Here is a 21,545-nt window from a genome sequence, read left to right as displayed (position 1 = left end):
CCCAAGGAAGCTCGGGAACCCAGTCTGGGAAGTGGTTGGGAGAAGAGAATGCTCTAAGCTCCTCTAAGTTGGGAGGAGATGGCACTAAACTGGGTTAGGGATTAGCAGTTTGCAGAAGAAAACGATCGTGTAAGGACAAAGATGTGGATTCAAATGCATTGTGTTTCTTCCCCTTGCCATCTAGGGACCATAAATCACCGGGGCTGGCAATCCCTTTGCAATCATCCATTTTAGTCCTTCTTTGTTCCTTTGTATTATTTGATTATTAGTTTTATTCTTACCCAACATCACTTTGCTTCTTCCTCAAAGAAGGGTGCTTTGAAAAGGATCACCTGTCTCAAGGAGTTTGCGTTATGCAGAATGAGGGTAGCCGTGGGATTCTGAGGGCTCCACCAGAGGATGGCCTCCTGATATACAAGGTCCAGGAAGAGGGACAAAGCCTTTGCATGGGGACATTAGTTAAGAGTGGCTGTTTGGAGTCACAGCTTGGAGACAGCAGATCTGGGATAGAACCTAGTTCTTCAGATCCCACACGTCACTTCTCTGTCCACAATGCTAGCTAAACAGGAGCAGAGATGTACTTCCACTGTTAGTGAGTCTCAATCTGGCTGACAATCGAACCCCTTAGGTGGGGGGGGGGCACTTTTTTTTAATATCAACTACTGCTGTGTTGCAATTGATTCGGTCTTGTATCTGTATTTCTAGATGATAAACTTCCTGAGGCCAAGTGTGCAGGCCATCGTTAGTGACCAGCATAGAGGTCTGACACATGGTAATTTATACCACGAAGGATGATCTACCTGCATCACATTTCTCTGTTTCATCTTAAAAATGCTGAGGAATGAAACTCACCTTAGACCTACCGAATCAGAAATCTCCAGGCATCAGAGAGGCCTGGAACCTTCATTTTAATAAAGTTCCTAAGTAAGTCTCATGTTTGAACAAAGTAGCCTCTTGTCGTAGGGCCTCAACCATGGAGGACCGAGACATGGCTGGTAGAATTGCGCCCCTTTGTTTTTTCAGAACTTTAGAATGGAGGGCCCACCAGAGATTCAGGCAGGCAGACCAGGAGGAGTCCTTGGATGGGACACAGAACACAGAGAGAATAAGGAGTTGTCCGTGTAGACTTGGTATGATAGTGAGCCACAGGAAAACCTGGAGGTTATTGAGGGTTGAGTCAAATCAACAGTCCTAATAGATGCCTGTGAGTGTATCCCAGTGAAAAAATCAGTAGCCTGTGCCTGGATAGCAAATTTTGGCAACACTTAGGCTTCGGTGGGGTCTTAAAGCAGCCCCTTGGGGTTCGGCCTCCTCTGTCTCCTCCTTTGTGTCTGGCACTCTGGCTGATTTGACAACAATGCCCACATTAGTCCTGGTGAAGAAAGGTGCCTACTGTGTGATGACTGCACCAAATCCACTGCGAGCAGATTTTGCATAAGTCATTTGGGGATGTGGGCAGATGGATAAGACTGTCACTCTAGAGGAGACCACCTGGAAGTGTGTGTGTGTGTGTGTGTGTGATGCTGTATCCATTTTCAAGGACGGTGCCAATTAAAGGGAAGCCTGTGTTCTCAAGAATTCTGCCATGCTTGACCCCAAGGCATTCTGGGACATTAGTGACACAGCTGACTCTGACAGGAAATCAACTCAGGTTATACTGAAACGCTGAGGGTTTGGTTCTCAAGTCAGACAGACGGAGTTTGAATCTCAGCACCACCACGATCTCTTGATCTCGTGCAAATTATGGGAGTAAGAACAGGAACACCAACCTCAAAGAATTATGAGGATCAAATGAGAAAAATCTATCCTTCTAAAGGACTCGTCCCCTGCAAATGCCAGTAAATGTTAGGTTCACACTCCCCCAGAATAATTCAGTTGTTTCGAGTCAGCCACAACATCTTCCTAATAAGCCTATCTGACCTTGTCAATCCTATTTTATAATGTTGAAGCGTCTCTCTGTATTGGTCAGGAGGGAGGAGGCTTGAGTGTACCAAAATCCTGGTGGGTCGACCTAACAGAGGCTTATTTCATTACTCATGTAAAGTCTGTTGTGGGTCCAGGAAAGTCTCCAGAATAATTGACCTCCATGTGGTTACTAGGTGTTCATGGCTTTGCCTTCTCTAGTGCAGGCTCTCTAGGTGTTCCCTGGGAAAAGAGAGGTGGACAAGGAGGGGGGAAGAATGGATTCACGTCCACCTGTTGTTAATTTCAGCCCGGGAGTGACAGCCGTGGCATGTGCCTGAGCGCATGGCCAGAGCAGGTAGGAAGGCTGCCCCTACATGCAAGAGTGCAGGAATGAGGGGCAGCGGATAGAATGAGAAACGATCACCACTTTCTCTGCCACGACCTCCTTCACTGTTAGAGTCAAAACACCGTGGCTTTTACCTTGCTGTCTCCCTGCTGCTGCATCTCCCACCATTTCCCACGTTCTGTGTTGAAATACTGGCAGTTCCCTAGGTGGGTCCTGAAATGTCACACATCCATGCCTTTGCCCTGCTCTTCCTTCTAAGTGGATGCCACCTCTCTGCTCCTCCCCCTGACAAGCTCTGATGACTCTGAAGTCTCAGTCCCTTGGAGGGCACTCTTTCAGGGATGATGAACTTTTGTGACAAAGGGTTGAGGGATATCCCATCACTGTCCCGAAGCTACCCCACTGCTCTTCCCCACTCCCACAGGTAGTGTTTGAGCCCAAAGTCTTCCCTATCATTAGTTTTAAGTCATACTTCACAGTGACCTTAATAAAAATTTAAAGACCATAGAACATACATTATCCTGTAGGTGTGTTAATTAGTCTTATATATGACATCATCTGGGCTCCTGGGATTTTTTTATGGCTGTCATATATCTTGAAGGAAAGACTTAGCCGTTCTCCACACAAGTATGTAGCATTCTGTTTAGTTTGCCAGGCACCACAAAGGAAATATGTCCTCTGAAACATCACTATGTATTTATAATAGCAAAGTAACAATAGAACAAGATTTAGAGAATATTAGCTCTTTCAGATAAACATGCACATTGGAAAGTATCAGTTTGTCATAATTAAAACTGACACATGCTCAATTTCAGCCCATGTTTCATTGGGCCATTTTGGAAGATTTTAATATTTGGAAGACTTTCTGTATGTATGCATAAGCACAACATTAAACATACATATAATCTTGTCAACTTCTGCCTTTGACTCATCAGGCCAGATCCCTGCAAAAGTCTGTCAGTCTTCTGGATGTTCACTTGGTATATATATTTAGGAATATAGCTGAATCTTTCGGTCCTCCCTTGTCGTTTAGGCACTTTATAACCATAGCCTTCACTCTTCAGACCCAAATAGAATTATTTAAAGGAAGGCAATACAAATGACGAGAGAGGTAGAACCTTTTATTTTATTTTGTTTTGTTTTGTTTTGTTTTATTTTATTTTATTTTATTTTATTTTATTTTATTTTATTTTATTTTATTTTGAAAATCACTCAAGTGTTATTTCAGATTGTCTGAATAGTGTCGCTAGAAGTGTGTGCATTTAAGAACTATGGATTTAGTGTATACTATGTCCAAGCAATAGGGTCATGTAAAATTAAAAGATACATCCCATTTTTCATGTGGTTCATATCAGCTTGACTTGCTTTTCTGTTTTCATTGAAAGGTCCTCAATGCAAAGAAAGAACTATCTCTACCCTGTCCCTACCCTGTTAGGGCATGCAGATAATTTTGCCAACAAAATAAATGTAGTCCTCCTCTTTTCCACTGAGAATTTTTACCATAGGGTCCTTATCAAACAAAAGATGATACAAACAGAACACACGATTGTATTCAAATGGGTTTGGAGGAAGGCATGGGGCTGGAGAATGTCATAGGTCATCCTTAGGGTTCACATAAGCGACAGGGAGAATGCGTCTTTGGTATCTTTGTTTGAATTCCTGTGGGGTTGCTTGTTCCTTGATCGCAAATGATCTGACAACTGGCATTCATTTATTCAATTCTGCAAGTATTTATGAAGTGCTCACGTGTCTTGCACTGATCTAAGTGAATACGTGCTTAATTAACATTTCCACTTCGTATCACCCATTCAGAGAGGTTAGAGGTGGTTTTCCAGCGGTGGTGGAGACCCTGGCATGCGTTCATCTCCACCTGCCTCTTTATTTTTTTTTTCCAATGTTTATTTATTTTTGGGACAGAGACAGACAGAGCATGAATTGGGGAGGGGCAGAGAGAGGGGGAGACACAGAATCGGAAACAGGCTCCAGGCTCTGAGCCATCAGCCCAGAGCCTGACGCAGGGCTCGAACTCACAGACCGCGAGATCGTGACCTGGCTGAAGTCGGACGCTTAACTGACGGCGCCACCCAGGCGCCCCTCCACCTGCCTCTTTAGCCAGTAGCACAAAATGGCAAGGGGTAAGCTGCCTGGGGTGGGGTCTGGGGCCATAGTCACGAATCAAAAATCAGTCCGGTGTTGTGAAAGGAAATGACCCTCACGAGTAGCACCCTGCTTGAACCCACCAGGCTCCCCATCCTTTACTACTATCCAGAGTACATCTCTAGCAAACGGACATTGTTGCCTGACCCAGTGAGAAGGCAAGAGCAGGTGTCTAGGTGACCTCGTATCTCCATGGCAATCCTGTCCTGCTCTAGTATATAAAATTCATTAATAATACCACGTCTCTGTGGTAAAATCAAGAAGTATGAAGACTTTTTGTAAAGTATAGGGTGGCTGCTGGGCACAGAATACCAGACAGTGGGCTTGATGAGTTTGATTTTAAAATTCCAAGGAAAGAGGTGCCTCGGTGGCTCAGTCAGTTGAGAGTTCAACTCTTGATTTTGGCTCAGTCATGATCCTCATGGAATCGAGCCCTGCCTCAGGCTCCGCACTGAGTGTGGAACCTGCTTAACATTCTCTCCGTCTCTCTGTTCTCTCTCTCTCCCTCTGTGCCTCTCCGTCGCTCACGCTCACTCTCCCTCTCTAAAATAAAAGTCCAAGGAAAATATGTTTATATAAGCCACACGACTATTGCCAGGGATGAGATATAGTGCACTTCCTCTTGCTTGGGGATGAGGAGGGGGATTGCCAAGTCGTCTAAACAAAGCACTAGAACTTGTTAATGAATTAAACCCCATCGATTGGTGGAAAAAAAGGTTTAGACTCGAAGACTAGTAGAGAAGCCCCAAAAGGTAGAAAGCCCACAATAATTAGTTTGAACAGTTTTTGTTGTTTGCGTTTTAGGTATCAGATCAATAAAGCAACATTAATAATTGAAGAGCAGGATAAATATACCAATTCCAGATTAGAGCTTTGAGCTTTAAATTGCTTGTGCCCAAGCCTTTTTTTTTTTTATAGGCTCTAATCTTCCCAGATGTACTGAAGGGCTCTAAAGTGACTCCTTACGCTGTGGCTTTGGTGAGAAATATGAGGTTCTTCTAGATGAGAGCCGTTGAGAGGTGACAGAACAGGCCTCGGGCGGGGCCCCAACAGGAAGGGATAGGTATGTTTCATTGAAAAGAGCTGTGTCTCTGTTGGACTGCTTCACATTCAGCTTTGCGCCTCCTAAAACAAAGAGCGGGAATAGAACTTTCTGTTCACGGGGGCTAGCTGGGATGCTGCCACGAGAGCTCAGAGCTTGGAAGGGGAAGACGTGACTGAGAAGGGCTGCTGGGTTCAGATCCCGTGGGGTATTGGGTGGATGTCGGAAGTGCGCTGAAAAGGTAACTCCTGGCCAGGAGAGCTTATGACCAGCTGGTGGGGGCGGGAGGCTAGGCGATTGGGGAGCGGGACCTGACGCTAGGGAAGTGTCAGGACTTTCCCCGAGGCTGGGGGAGCAGAGACGTGGAGAAAGAACGTGCACTTCACAAGTCTTTAGTCCAAGGAGATGGCCACTGATTTCAGTTCCCCCAACAGCCATGCCCCACGAGGGGAGGGGGTAGCACCCTCATCGGGTCAGTGCGCTTACCGACGGTCTCTGGTCACCAAGGGCCGGTTCTGTCTGCGTCCACGTTTCCTGTGAAACCATCGGGATGGATTTCCGGAGGAGCTCTTCCCATCCGGAAGGAAGTTGACTGTGTCCACACTGGTCTGGCCTCAGGCCAGGTACATCTCATACTTAAAAATAAAAGACACACCCACATCCACTGCTACTTCACGTCCTTCCCATTCTTTCTGGCTCTCGTTTGGTGGTTTAATTCTGCCATCGTCCAGTTCTTTTTCTCTTAACAACCTATAAGTTGTCTGCTACCCTGAATCTTAGGCCCCCCACTCCATTTGCTTCTCAGTCACTCAGAGATCACTCGATGCCTTTATTTTTCTCCTTCTTCCCTTTCATCTCCTCTAAGATAATGGTCCCTAGTGTTGCCATGACATCTGTTCTCTCGGTTATTCTAATTATGTACTCCATTAAATTTGGCCACAGCTAGGGACATTGATGTGATCTTCTCGTACGGACTCAGGGAATATTCAAGTTGAAAATACTTTGGAGATCATGGACACCAGTGTTTCCTAAAGATCATTTTGCCACACCTCTCTCCCCCTGCCCCCAGCGTGACGTCCACCCTTGCAGAAAGTTTCTATTGCGCTGTCGGAAGTGGTGCGTACTAATATCCCGTCTTGGACAGTCGCAGTGCTAAAGATGCTACGACATGTTGAACTTAGGTTAATTAATGGTTCCCCTAATTACTTGACCATCAAATCGTCCTCTCTATATTTTTTCTCTAATGACTGTGAATATCCTCTAACAACATTTTGACGAGCACAATGGGGGATGGTGATTGAACCTAACATTTCTGTTCAGCGAAGTCGTTCCCACTTCAACATTCCTGATAGACTGTCATCTGTATCTGTTTTGATGTCTCAAGTCATATAGAGCTCACTGCCTCTCAAAGGAGGCTCCTTTCGTCACTAAAAATAATTGTAACTTGCGTCCTTTCACCAATATTGGCACCTTTGGTTTTAATTTGGGGGCTTACAGTATTTCCTGATGGTTCTTGCACCTGTTTTATGCCTTTATAGTTCTTTCTACTTGGTCTCTTTCATGCCATGTACCATCTTCCCTTTTCTTGATTAGACCCACTCTTTATCCTGAAACCTACCTATGAACGTTTTTCTACACGTTTTTATCATGTCCCAACACTCCCAGAATTTTAAAGGCAAGCAGCGTTTCATTCTTAATCACCGTATATCTGAAATTCCTGAGTTCAAACAACAGAATTTGCTCATTTCTGCCACATTTTCAGATCTTGAGAAATCAATTTTGACTGTATTCATTGATTACCAAAGGGAGCCTCTTCCTCTGCAGGCCACACCCTCTAGTGTTTCTTGCATAGAAATCCAAGTTCATTTTAAAAAGACATGCATTTCAGACTACTAATAGGCCTATTAAATTACACCTTCTTCTGCCCTACATATGTGATCTTAGACGGTGGTTTAATGATATGCCACATTTATTTTTCCTTCCAGTCTTTATATAATTTGCTGTTAGGAAACACACCTAGCACTATCTTTTTTGTTTGTTTGTTTGTTTTACTACATCCAAGGAATCCACCTCACTCTTACAAAATCTCTCATTTAGGTGTTCATTCTAGGAGCTTCCACATTCATAGACTGATCCCCACTCCACAAGTACTTAATTCACCCATCCATTTCCCCCTCTGCACAGTCTTACTTCTTGGCACTGATCTGACCCTGGGATTTGCAATTCTGAAAGTGTCACAGGTTATAGCCCGGCTATGAGAATCATGTACTGACCCATACTGATTACATGTTATCAAGGTCCAGGAAACACTTGGCTAAGTGTTTTACATGTGTTGTTTTGTTTCCTTGTTGTAACTACCCTAAAAGAAAATAATTATTTCCCCCACCTTAGAGGTAAAGAAACAAGGATTAAGAAGGTTAGATAAACTCATCTGTGGTCACCTCATACGTGGAGACTAGAGTCAGGCTTGAACCAATCCAGTTCCATAGTGAACAGCTCTTAGCTGCTAAATTATGCTTCAGTTGTTGTGAGTCCAATGGCAGTTTTCTATGTCTTGACCTTTTTTTTGGAGACTTAATTCCTATTTACAATGGACCCTTTCCTCCCTCCCTCCCTCCCTCCCTCCCTTCCTTCCTTCCTTCCTTCCTTCCTTCCTTCCTTCCTTCCTTCCTTCCTTCCCCCTCTTCTCCACCTTCCCTCTTTCCATCATTTCTCCCTTATTTTTCTCTATCATTAATCCCTCCTCTCCTTTCCTCTCGTCATTTCTTTCTTTAGTAATAATATTAGTTTCACACCATTCTCTCTTCAACTTTCCTTTCCTCCTCTTTTACCTACACATGAGTCTCTTCCAGCTTGGAGAAACCATGGTCTAGAATGAAAGGGCCTTGGAAACAGACCTCAGGACACTTGGGTTCTTGTCTCAGACATGCCATTTGGCCCCGATCCTGGGCCCTTAACTTCTGCACTCTCTTCCTAGAAGGAGTGTCACAGGCCATGAGCATTTATTATGTGCCAGACACAGAGGGCACTAAAAACGAAATCATGGCTACCATCTACTAAGCCGTACTATTTGCCTAGTTCTTTGCCAACCACTTTTCTTGCCTTCTCCTCACTTTCTTTATTCTCTTCAGCAACGATCCTGCTAGGTAAAGAGTTTCATTCCCACTTAACAAAGAAAACAAGCAGTGGTCACAGAGGCTCCATACCCATGTTTAGTAAATGATGGAGCCGGGACACTAACCCAGGCTCAACATTCCAAACTCCCATTCTGTGAATCACTAGAACACTGAATTCCACAAAACTGGACTATCAAGAGGTGTTATGCAAGAAAAAGGCCTCTTCGATCCAGTAAGTTTGGGACATTCTGGGCTAGGTACAATTAAACTAGATCACACTGGTGATAAGTGGGAGTTCATGATTCACAATGAGAAACATATGACTCCACTGCAGTTCTCTCCCTACAGTCCCTACACCGCCTCTTTGGAGGATTCCTGGAGAAAACTCGAAAATACATTTGAGCTTAAAAACATACCCATATTTAAGACTGTGTAGGACCTAGAAGCCTTCATAAGAATGCATACTTATGCTAAGTGACATTGCAAACGGAAATGTCATGTGTCCGTATTTCTCCTAAGGATAATTCATAACCAAGGGGCGGGTGCGTGCTCCAGCGGTGACGACAGCAGAACAATTCTTTACAACCGATTGCCGCCTTTTTAGTAATTAACATGCTCCATATAGATTGAAAGGTCATTTCTTCTCCTCTTTCTCTAACAGTCTTTAATATTTACCAAATAGTGTCGCATTGTTGGAAATGTCACAGGGTCTATAGCACAGGGGCGATTCCACACAGTGATTCACGATGACTTAGTTCATTAAGAAAATTACAACTCATTTATTTGGATGCTATATCTCCTCTGCTCTCAAAGAATTCTCTTTGATTAAAAAAGTGAATTATGTTGACTTGTTTCTGTGTCGTAGGTGGTTTCTAATTAAAATAAAAGATAATGTGTCTTAGCCTTAAGTACGTATTTCCTTTTCAACGACCATTAGAACTTTCACTAAAAAAAGTTGTGATGGCAAAGGCAAAGCAATTCAGAGCTGAGTTCTCTCTTCTTTCCCTAGTCACTCGCTTCTCATTGCATGGAACCTCCATTAAACCTCTTCTGGAACCACAGACCAGGGAGCCACCTGGAAACCCACCTCTGTTTCTTTCCCACCACCAACCCATCACCAGGGCTGTTGATTTCATCTTCAATACTTCATTTAAGTCTGTTCCTACTCCCCACCTCCACAATTGCCCATGTCACTGTTCCCAACATAATAGTCTCCCAACTCCCCTCCCTTCTTTCAGTGGCCTCCTGTATGCCACTCTGCATAGTAGCCAGAGAGATGTTTTTCAAGCCACCTGTGATAAAAGATAAGGCATTTTTCCCCATTGCACTGTGGACCAACATTCTTGTAAAATACAAAGAAATGCATTAAAAATGTGCTTGGATGTTGCAGCAGTCAGAACACTGTGGAGGTTTTTAAATGCCCATGCACCATTCTGGTGGTCATCTTATTATGATCTAGAAACAGAGTTTGCAATCTGGCAGTCATCTGAGGCTCACGTTTTGAGTGTCAATGAACTAGGAAGATTTTAAAAATATATAAATCAGATCACAGCTCCCCCCTGATTCTGATTTGTATTAAAATACAAACTAAAGTGTCGCCTGGGTGGCTAGTCGGTTGAGCATCTGACTTTGGCTCAGGTCATGATCTCGAGGTCCGTGAGTTCAAGCCCCACGTCAGGCTCTGTGCTGACAGCTCAGAGCCTGGAGCTTGCTTTAGGTTCTGTGTGTCCCTCTCTCTTTCTGCTCCTCTCCTGCTCATGCTCTGTTTGTGTCTCAAAAATAAATCAACGTTTTTAAAAATTTTTTTTAAATGTGAACTAAAATAGTTAACATCCCCTATGTGGCCCAGCCTCATCAGACCTTTAGACTCTCCCCCAATATGTGTCTTCTGAGTTTGCCACCATTGTCCACCCCCACTGTCTTTTAAGTCCTTAAAATGCTGAGTGTCTGCACACATACTTTTTTCGGTCTGGAATGTCCTCCCCCAGCCCATCAGCCTGGCTTTTGCCTACATTCTTCAGGGCTCACCTTAAATATCTCTTCTGCAGAAAGATGTTACCTCACCCCTCCTACCACTGCTGATAAATCTATTTGACACACCTTCCATTGAGAGGTGGGGTCTCTGCTCACTTCCTCAAATCTGGGCACACTCTGACTGCTTGCCCAATAGAATATGGTGCAAGGGAGACTGTGCCAGTTTCTAGGCTCAGCCTTTAATGTTGACCATTTGCAATGGGTGGCTTTTGGATTAGGTGTTATGAGGTGTCCACCATGTAAAAAGTCTGACTGGCCAGAAACCGCCATGCTGGGGGGGGGAGCCCAAGCTAGCTATATGGAAAAGCTCCCTTTAGAGACAGACACCGGTTCCCATGACACGGAAGTGAGTGAAAAGTGACTCCAGTCTCAGTTACCAACCGACTGTATCCATGGAAGGACCCCAAGTGAGAACCATCCAGCTGAGTTCATCCACCTAAGACCCATAGGAGATAATAATAAATTATGAATATCAGACACTATGTTAGACACTAAGTTTTGTTTGTAATGTAGCAGCAGATAGCTGCAAGAGTTTCCCTGCTGTGTTTTTTAACCCTATCCTATAATTGTTTTTGTTAGAATGCATATGGTAAACAGTGGTATGAGCTTGTCTTGATTTGGACTTCCCTCAGTAGTGGAACCTGAGACCAGGGTTTCACGGCAGCTGACTTCCAGGTCAAAGAAAAAGATAATGTTTCCTAGATTAAGTATGTATTTCCTTTTCTCCACCCAGTAAAGGTTTCAGTGCAAAACCATCAGAATAATGAAAGAACAGAGCAGTTTGTCGTTATATTTGCCTTGTTTCTGTTATCATCTGGGGAGGTGATCCCAGGAGGCCCTGTGAGCAAAAACAAGACTGGCTCCTCGGGGCGGGGGAGGGGGTGGGCACTGAGGCTCCATGCCACTGGGGACCCACTAGAGGCTACGTGGAACATGTCCTGTAACTGCCCCACTGACAATAGGCGATGCAAGAAAGCTGGGGTGTCAACTCACCAACTCTCACTGGAAAGTTAATTCTCAGACACATTAGCCAGTACGACAAGAGGTTTCACCACCTTCCTGAAGCTGGAAAATGGCTTCAGGCAGAGGGATGCAAGCCTCGTGCTCAGAAAACTGTGGAGACCTCTGGAGAGGAAGGAGGGGATGTGATGACTAAGTTCCATGGGCAGGAGGCACGTCTGTGTCATTCCCTGCTTGATATGTAGTGCCTGGCACCTGCGGGGCATGCCATAAATATTTGTTGAACAATCAAAGGAACGGCAAAGACGCCTTGCTCTATGAAGATTGTAGCAATGATCTCTGCTCTGGAGGGCTCAGATTTTGCTGTTGACCTTGGCAAGACCCCTCTCCTCTCTCTAGGCCTTGGTTCTCTGCCTGTGTGATAAAGGGGTTGAAGTTCATGATTTCCATGAATCCTTCCAGCTACTTCGTATAGATATACGGATAGAATATATTAGGCTAAGAGGTCATATTCTCAGCCAAAGGAATTAGTTGGTTTTTACCAAGCAATGGAATGAGTGTTTTAACAAGAAAGTGTAGTTAATGATGTCATGATAATTATATTGTGATCTTCTGTCCTTTTAAAAAGGAAGGTTAATTATTGCATAAATTGGGCTACATATGCACAAGGGAATTATTTAACAGCCATGAAAAATCAACTTTATGAGAAATCTTTTATGATATTGAAATATAGGCATATATTTTATGTATAAAATATTTGTGTGTGGTTGTGTGTGTATGTGTGTGTGTGTGTGTGTGTGTGTGTGTGTGTGTGTGTGTGTGTGAAGATATATCTGGAAGAAAAAAAGGAATATCTGAGCTATCATCTTAGGCTGGTATGATAATGGGTTTTATTTTTAGATTTAAACTTATTTACACCTTCTAAATTGTAGAAAATAGACATGCATTATTTTTACGATCAGAATTTATATAACAAATGTGCACATAAATGCGTTCAAATGGTGCAAAGAAAAGGTAAGGAAATGCAATCAGGGAAGCATTTAAAGGCCCCTCCGACCTCACTCCCTTGCTCAAGGGAAGGCTAAAGTGCTGTCCTTATGTAGACCTTGAAAGTGACACAAGGGGAATGAAAAGTGTCGCGTGTAGTTTTAGATGCATATTCAGGCATCATCATTAGATGTATATCTCTGCTAACCTATTTTATCCTCAATATCTATATCTCTATAATGGGTATACCAATATTGAATTCACATAATGGTTATAAAGACTATGGGATATAATAATAACATCCTGGCACATTTAAGGAAAATTAAGGTTTCATGAAAGATAGTAAGAAACAGAACCTAGGAAACTTGGTAGACTACTTTATAATAAATGGAATTTCAAAGGTAGGGAAATGATAGCCTCATTTTATTACATCAGAGTCTGGCAACTACTTCTGGGTCAAACAGTGGGTGCTCTAACAATATACAACGTCACTGGTGCTGAGGGCATTGATTTGAGCTGCATATTTTTAAAAATAGGTAATAAAGTTAAAATAGCATCTGCCCGGGGCTCGCTCTCGGGGCATGTACCTTGGGAGCCCAGGGCCAACATGTATGAAATCCAGCTACCTTGACCTCACCATGCTGGCAAGTCTGCATGGAGACAGCACACAGAGACGGTGGGAGATGCCCAGGGAGCCCCATCTTCTCCAGGCCCCCTCTGGTTGAGTCTTCCCAGCCTGTTACTGGACATGAACGTCAAGAAGCCTTTGACAATATCCCAACCCAAGTCAGCACCCTTCTGCAACTGAATGGGAGACCTCGGGCCGGAGCTGCCCAGGCAGCCACTCCTGAATTCTTGACCAATAGAAACCATGAGAGAGAATGAGTACTGTGGTTTTAAGACACTACGTTTGGGGGTGATCTGTTCCATAGTCACAGATAACCAGATTTATACAACAGGGAAGGCACGAACTAATATATTACTAAAGCCACTTCTAATTCCAAGGCTGTATTTGTGTCATCATCATTCATTTACAACTAACCTAACACGACTGCAGGTTCCTCCATGGGCAAGAGGGTTCAGGAAGGAAGCAGGGTCTGGGGCTTAATATAGCCACCCTCTCACCTCTGATGCTCTTTAAATGATGACTTATGTATGTATATTGTGTTTCATCTCATTTTGCCCTGTGTAAACACATTTTTCTAACCTCATTATTAATAATGGCCAAGTGGAAATTAATCAGTGGAGAGAGAGCCAGCTCTTTAATTGATGACCGTGAATGTGGACTTGGAGATGAGGCCCTGGTAAAGCACATGGCTGTGTTGCTTTCACACTTTTCCTCTGATATTTTACCTGCTGCTCATTCACAAAAGCAGACATAGGCCCTGTTGAAGACAACGCAAAAACGTCTCTAACAGAGATGAACACAGACAGTTGTTTTCTACTCACAAGTTAAAGAATTAAAAAAAAAAAATTCTTCCACATTACATTAGCGGCTTTTGGATCAACTTGCCAAATTTACTGAGCAGTTTGGGGTGACATGGAGATTAATACATTATTTCACTTGTAACTCTTCATTTTCATCCGGAATAAATCCAGTAGTTAAAAATATGTGATATTGAACCGATTCTGTATGTATCTCCAGCGATGCAGCAAGCATTGTACTAACCACTAGAGAGGCTATGGTAAAAAAAAAAAGAAAGGTATGTGTGGTTCTCGTCTTCATGAAATTTATGGTCTAGTTGGAAAGATAAACATTAATTGGATAAACGAACACGAAAAATGTAGTTGTTGTGTTGAGAATGTGAAATAACCAGAAGTTCCTTGTATGACCGGTTCATACGTTAGAACAACCACACTTACGGATTTGATATTATCTACTAAAACTAAACACTCTTGAATATATACCCAACTGAAATGTGTTCATATATTCACCGAAAGACATGTATTAGAACATTCACAGCAGCACTATTTGTCTTAGCTCCAAAATGCAAATGACATAAAGATGTCCATCAAAAGTGCAAAGGTATTAAAAATTACGGTATATTCCTGTAATCGAATGCTATACAGCAATGAAAAGGAATGACCTGCAACTCTACAGAGCAGCATGATGAATCTAACTAACGTAAGACTGAGTAAAAATACATACGATAGAACCGTGTTTACATGAAGTACAAAACTGAGGAAGCTAATCTATGCTGCTAGAAATAAGGAGAGTGGATGCCCTTGGTGAGGAAGTAACTACAAATGGGCATGGAGGAGGGGCTTCTGGGTGCTGGTCATGGCGTTCTTTTTGATCTAGACGTTGTAACGGGTGTGCTCATTTCTGTTCCTTTTTCTATATGTATGTTATGCAGTGTTGTGGAAAGATGAGATGCTTTCTGTTGTCGACAAGTTTAACCCTAAGGCCTTGTGAATGAAGATCGGAATTCTTTATGATCAAATTCTACCTCTCCAGTCTTTCTTCCTTTCTCTCCCTTGCCAAAACTTACCTGATTGCAGTACCCCCCATTTCTCAAGAGCGCCAAAATGTTTTCCATCCTCTTGATTCTATAAATGTGGTCTTCTTGCCTGGACTATGCCATTTCTCTTCCCCACCCGAGCGCCCCTTCTCATCAGATGCCCCAGCTCAGCTGTGATATTATATTGGTAGGAAATCATCCCAAATTGTTCTCTCCACTCCTATATTCCATATCCTGTGTTTTTCAGTTCCCTTGCTATATTTCTTATTGTGTTGTATTTAAAATGGTATGTTTACATGTCTGATGACCTACCGCTCAAGCCCTATGCACCTTAGACTATGAGTAGCCTCAGTGGAAGGGGTCTCACCTATTCTTTCTTAACTCCCAAGTGCCTGGGTTGCCATGTATGCTAATAAATGCTTGAATAATGGATGCATGAGTGGATTCTGCACTAAGTCTGACTTAGAATGCATGAAAACTAGGCTGCCAAATAAAGAAAGGAATCCAGGGACCTGAAAATTGTTGAATCAGCAAAACTAGCAACTCATATTTGATCAACCCAACCAGGAGATGAGATTTCTGGAGCATTCCAGAGAAATGGTGTAACCAGACTGAATAATTACAGATTCAGGTTCTTGATCATTTATCCAACGATAAAGAAAACTGAGCACACAGAAAGGATCTTTTAAACAAATTAATGTTAAAGGCAATTTTCATACAATAGAAAACTGTGGTTTTCTACCTCATAGCTAATCTGTGCATCTAGTTCATGCATTCACTGAGTGGTTCATGCTTTCATTCATAGCTTTTATTGAGCAGTGACTAATATGCCTGGTTCTGTAGTAGGTGCTGGAGATCATCTATAAAGGGGAGTTACTGACTATATAGAGAAGAAAAACCTACAAACGTATCATTAGGTGGATCCAACTTGATTACTGAGAATCAAGAAACATCTGTATCATTTCAGGTACTCTTGGTGTCTTTGGTAGCACCATTTTGTTTTTATGAAACATTTCTAAATAGTCCCGAAAACACTTATATTGTTTCAGCAGCTGCCAAATTTTTGCCTATATGTATTACACAGGCAATAAATCATATTTCCTTTTCTTTTGGAAGCTAATAATTAAAATAACAATAAAAGAAAGAAAAGAAGAGAAAACAGAGAAGAGAAAACAGAAAAGAGAAAAGAAAGGAAAAGAAAAGAAAAGTTTTTTTAAGTAAAAGTTACTCTCTACCCAAGGACACACAATGTATATTTTTTGTTTTTCCCCAGGAAAGGCTTCTAACTTACCATTGGGAAACATTGAGAAGCTTGGTCAAGTATTATCTCTGCTTGGTTGATAAATAGGTCATCAGGAGGGAAGTGTTATGGCGATAAAATGCAATCTGTTTATAACCTTAGTATCTCTCACTGTCAAAAGTTCCTTTGCCACTTTGGGTCACTTTTTCAAAAACATTTAAATACACTGGCAACCAGAATTCACTGAACAAACCCCAGCTTACTTGTTTGCCACTTGCCTAAATGTTAATCACAACTGTTCAGGTTGGTAACGGCCCCGGGGAGAACTGGCCTCCTGTGTGTTCATCGCTTGTATATATCACTATGCACTCACCTCTCTCCCCACACAGTTGTGCACCAGGCATTCATTGCATCGCATTTAATAATTTAGTTGTGCATCTCTGTCTCTTCCTTGGCTGTAAACTTTTGGAGTGGACAGAGCAGGGCTGTTCCTCTTCACATCCCTGAACCCAGGTTCATTGCATGGCATGTTATGAAGATTTTATGTTTTGGGAAATTAACTGAATGAACGAACGACTTTCTTACCTTTGGCTATTTTCCACACTATTTCTCCAAAGATACATGTTGTAAATAGTCCACATTGTTCTGGGCTTTGATTTTGCTCATATGGAGTCCTTTCATCCCAAACTGACCTGTCGGAATTTTAAAGCATTGGGCTGATAAAATAGTCACAGAGATTCTGGATGTTGATGCTTTTAATTGTATGAGAGAAGACGCACTAACAAATGCAGACACGTCCCCCAAAACAGAGAACAAGAGGAAATGAGTGATGTCACCCCCCTGGAAATCCCACTGCCCGCTAGAGAAGGAAGTCCGTCTTTGAAAGTTGGCGTGACTGTTGGATGCTCAGCTGTCACTTTTTTCTCACATTTATTCTGAATGAGCACAATCCATCCATCAGTGCTTAAAGAGTTTTCCAGCAGTACATTGACCTTGAATGCGGCACATTGATTTTCAGTAACGCACGGCAAATAGGGTCGTTACTGAGTCACCCAACAGTGAATGTGATTGGGAACAGATTTCTGAAATTCCAATAGGGTGCCACCTGCCCTGGATGATGGATCAGCCTACTGTAAACCATCAATCCTCGCCGAGGTCTTGAAAAGGGTGACACCTGTATGAAATTTATCATTACATACACCACCAGCCACAGCATAAGACCACAGCTAGGCTTTTCTGCGATGGCGGGGCCTCTGGAGTAAGCGGTCTGTTTTGTTCACAGTCACGTTTACTGACATGCTTTCCTGAGAAGGAGCCACTGGTGATGGTGACAAAGATGTAAACACTACAGGGAATTACATCTGCAGCAAGGATTGAGCGATAGATAAAGAGCCCATGTCTTAAGCTGTTAGAGGTTAATGCCCGATCAATTAAGGTGATTGTTTCTTAGATTGCATTGGACAAATGTACGCGCACAAAGGGGACATTAGCACAACCAGAGGAGAAGAACAAAGAGAAATTAACTGATGCTAAACTCCAAATCAAACTGGAAAATGATTTTATGTTCTTTTGAAATGCTGAATTATCTTAATGAAGAGTTTTCTTCCAAAACGAAGCTCCTTTGTCCTTTTTTACTTTATCGTAAAAAAAAAAAAAACCTAAGAGTGAAATAAGAGGTTTCATAAAGAACTGGGTAATTGTACAGGCCATGCTAATTTTGCAAAAATATGGATTTGGGAATGTATGTTGTTTTGTTTTGTTTTGTTTTTTGGTAAAGTGCTAGTATGTTGTATTAATATAAGTAATAATATTTGTCATTTATTATCAGCTGTGTGTAGTCACCACCCCAGTACATTACAGGCATTACACTGACTTTTAAATAACCTCGCCATGTAGATTTGATTTTTCTCCCCATTTTGCACGTAAGGAAACTGAGAGTCTAAGATCTGGAGGAAGTTGCTCAGGCTTTATAGTTACGGATGGCAGAACTGAGACTGAAAATCTTGTCTTTACTCTTTGACTTCAGCCCCCCACAAACTTCCCACTACATCCCTGCTGTTAACCGTGTACCATGAGAAATTCAGTCACGGGCATTCAGATACATTGCCTGGTTTTATGATTGCTCACCTTGGAAGCAGCCAGTCAGAGCAGACCACGTCCTGACTCTCCATCCACAAGGGTTAACAGATGTTACTGGACATGTGCACTTTGTGAAGGTGCTCCTTTGGGAGTTGCTAAGCTCATGATTCTCCTTCCCTAATTACAAGCTGCTTGGGGAGGGAAAGCGTTTGGAGGTCTGGGTATATTATAATTGATGCCTTTCAAACACACACCCCAACCCGCCAGTCGCCTCTCCTTTCAGACACTCTGGCACTGGATGGACACGACTCCCCCTTCCAGACCCAGGGGCTGACATCCAGCCAGGCAGACCCTGCAGTGATGATAGGGAGGGCTGCCACGAGTCCAAACTCAGCCCGAGCTACTCACAGGGCAGGTTTGGAAAGTGCTCCACCCCGCTTCCTTTTGATAATTAAGTTCTGCGTTGGTGGGGGGTTCGAGGCCTGGAGCCAGAGTGGGCTGCTTGGTGATTCTTCTTGTTCCTGGAGGTCTTTTCTGCTTGACTCACCTTCTGGAGCAGGCACAGAGGCCCATTCCCAAGATACACCTCTGTTCATCCTGACCCCCACCTCTCTCCTCCGTTCGAGTTTGGGTTCCCAAAGCGTCCTGTACGCCTCTGGGCTATACGGTTTTGTAGAGCTGATGTCTTCCTTATCTTTTTCACTCTGAGTACCTAGTATTAAGCTTTATATATATAAGAAGAGCCTTGTTGATGTTCATTGGAAGACAAAAAAAAAAAAAAAAAAAAAGGAACAGAGAACAGAGGGACCCATCGTGGTCTGCAGCGTTTGCTTGCTCCCATTATTCTACCTCACAGAGGCTGCCAGACCGTGTGGCATCAGCAAAGCAAAGATTATGGCCTTTCTGTGATGGTGACATGAAGACAGGAAGCCTTTCCTGGGATTTATACGGTCTGGGTGTGAACAATGCAGTTGCCAAGACGGCCCGTTCCCGTGTCTTCCATACTGCAGAAATTTAACAAATGTCCATTGAAAACACAATTATTTGTTAACTAAATGGCTGAATAGACATCTATTGAATGAATAAATATCCGAGTGAATGGATACTGTAAATAAGTAAATATTTGCTGAATGAACAGACGGACGGCTATTTGTTGAATGACATGACTTGGCTACGTTAAGTTTCCCACAGTGCGAGGAGCTCAGGCTGAACCAATACAGTAGACAACTTTGCATCTGAACTTGTCAATGTGTTGTGTTCAAACTGCCCAGATACCTAAACTCCCTGACTACACAATTGATTGAATTGACTGCATAGACATCTGTCCTACGAGTTCCAAAAACTTCCAAACAATTCTAGTTTCTCTGTCTAAAGATAAGCCTCCCACTCATTTCTGCTATTCATTTCCTCATTTTTGAGTGACGAGAAAAATGGTATCCTGGGTGGTGGGCACACTGTGTGTGTTCAAGGAATGAATGGTGTTTCCTAAACTTCTCTTCCAGGAGCTATCAGTATTCATAAAGGAGACCAAACACATGACAAATGTGATTAGAAACGACTGTCAAATAATGACAAATACGTTCTAATGAAAACAGACACAATCTGAACAATTACTTGAAATGCAGGTATTTATCAAACAGACCGAGATTAAAAATGACCGTATTGCATTAAAGAAATCAAACCGATGGAATTTTAAATATGCAACTTGGCGGTTTCCCTTTGCTCACGCCTTCCTCCTCACCAGGCTCCTTGCACAGAAATGGGGTGGGAGTGAATTTAAACAAAGAGCGTTCTAAGGCGAACTGAAGTATTCACATTTTTTACCCATGTTATCTCCGGAGTTGGACACGGCAGAAAAATGAGACCACAGTATCGAGGAGAGTGGGACAGATGACAGCCTCTCAGACTCCAATTGTGAGAAAGAATGGAGAGAACGCAAATAGCTGACTGTTCTCCGCGTGGGTGAGGGGTGCCCCTGGGCCCCTTGGACACTGTTGTGGAAGGGCCATGTCTCATTAATGGAAAGGTCCAGAAAGACTGATCTCTGGAAGAAGAACTCACCGGACACTGATGGTTAGGAGGCCTTTCTCTTACTCCCCCGGTCAATTCGCGAATTACCCATCTTTGTTTTAGAGACTTTAAAGAAATTCTGTGACTCTGGCCGCAAGGCACCGGAAGAGCCTGAGATGAAAAGTTTACCCATTCTTCGGCTTCCTGTCGAAGTAATGAGCGTATTTGTAAATACCGTCACTCATAGTGATAATCATGATATGTAATGTAATGTACGTATGTTTGTATGATATGTAATCATATGTAATCATGATATGTAATCAGGATATGTATTTCCCTTTTAATTGCCACCATGATTCATAACTTATTACCATGAAAAATCTTAAAAAACCCTAAAACATTAAATAGAATCCCTGCCATCTACCAGTTAGCACATGCCGTCTACATGTTCTGTCTACATGCTCTCCAGGTTCTGAGCTCTGGACCCTCTACAGGTTGTGTGGGGCCCGAAGCTTATGTAATTTGGGGACTGTCCTTAAGAAAACTAATGCACTATTATAAATACAAAATGACAGATGCGCAAGGGAATATTTATTTGGAAAGAGAAGATTATAAACTTGTAACAGGCTTTTAAATACTGCAAACATCAAATATTTCCAGGGCGTTGGGAGGAGCCTACAGGGGAGAAAGGCCTGAGGCTTAAACTTCATCCGCGCCAACAAGGTAGCCCAGACACTGTTCTGACACTATTTGGGATTATGTTCTTTAAACCTCCCCACCATCCTACAAAACAGATGCAATGATTTTTTGGCATGCTCTAGGTTCAGAGATGGTGGCCCAAAGAGGTGAAATCACAGGCTTGGGACTCCAGAGCCAGGATTTGCCTTTGGCTCCAGGATGAAAGGTGACACTCGTCGTGCTGGACGCGCCCCCCCCCCGTCGCCGCCCCCCCCGAGTCAGCCTGCATTCTGCACAACTCCTCAAACTGCAAGGACAAGAATTAAATACCACATGGATGTAGGAATGTCAGGACTGGGGTACACACTGGTCAGTATCCAAACAGGTACCCCCTCAGTTAAAAGAAAGGAGGCGAGGAAGAAAGGAAAGGAAGGAAGGAATGAGGAAGGGAGGGAGGTCAGGAAGAAGAGGCGATGGTCAGGCCAGCTCCCATTCCTTGATCGTTAGCTGTGTTGGGCAACAGTGGCAT

Source organism: Herpailurus yagouaroundi, unplaced genomic scaffold (genome assembly GCF_014898765.1).
Source record: "Herpailurus yagouaroundi ecotype Mexico unplaced genomic scaffold, PumYag 190, whole genome shotgun sequence".
In the NCBI taxonomy this organism is placed as follows: domain Eukaryota; kingdom Metazoa; phylum Chordata; class Mammalia; order Carnivora; family Felidae; genus Herpailurus; species Herpailurus yagouaroundi.
The sequence above is the reverse complement of the archived record's forward strand: the minus strand, read 5'-3'. Positions refer to the sequence as shown.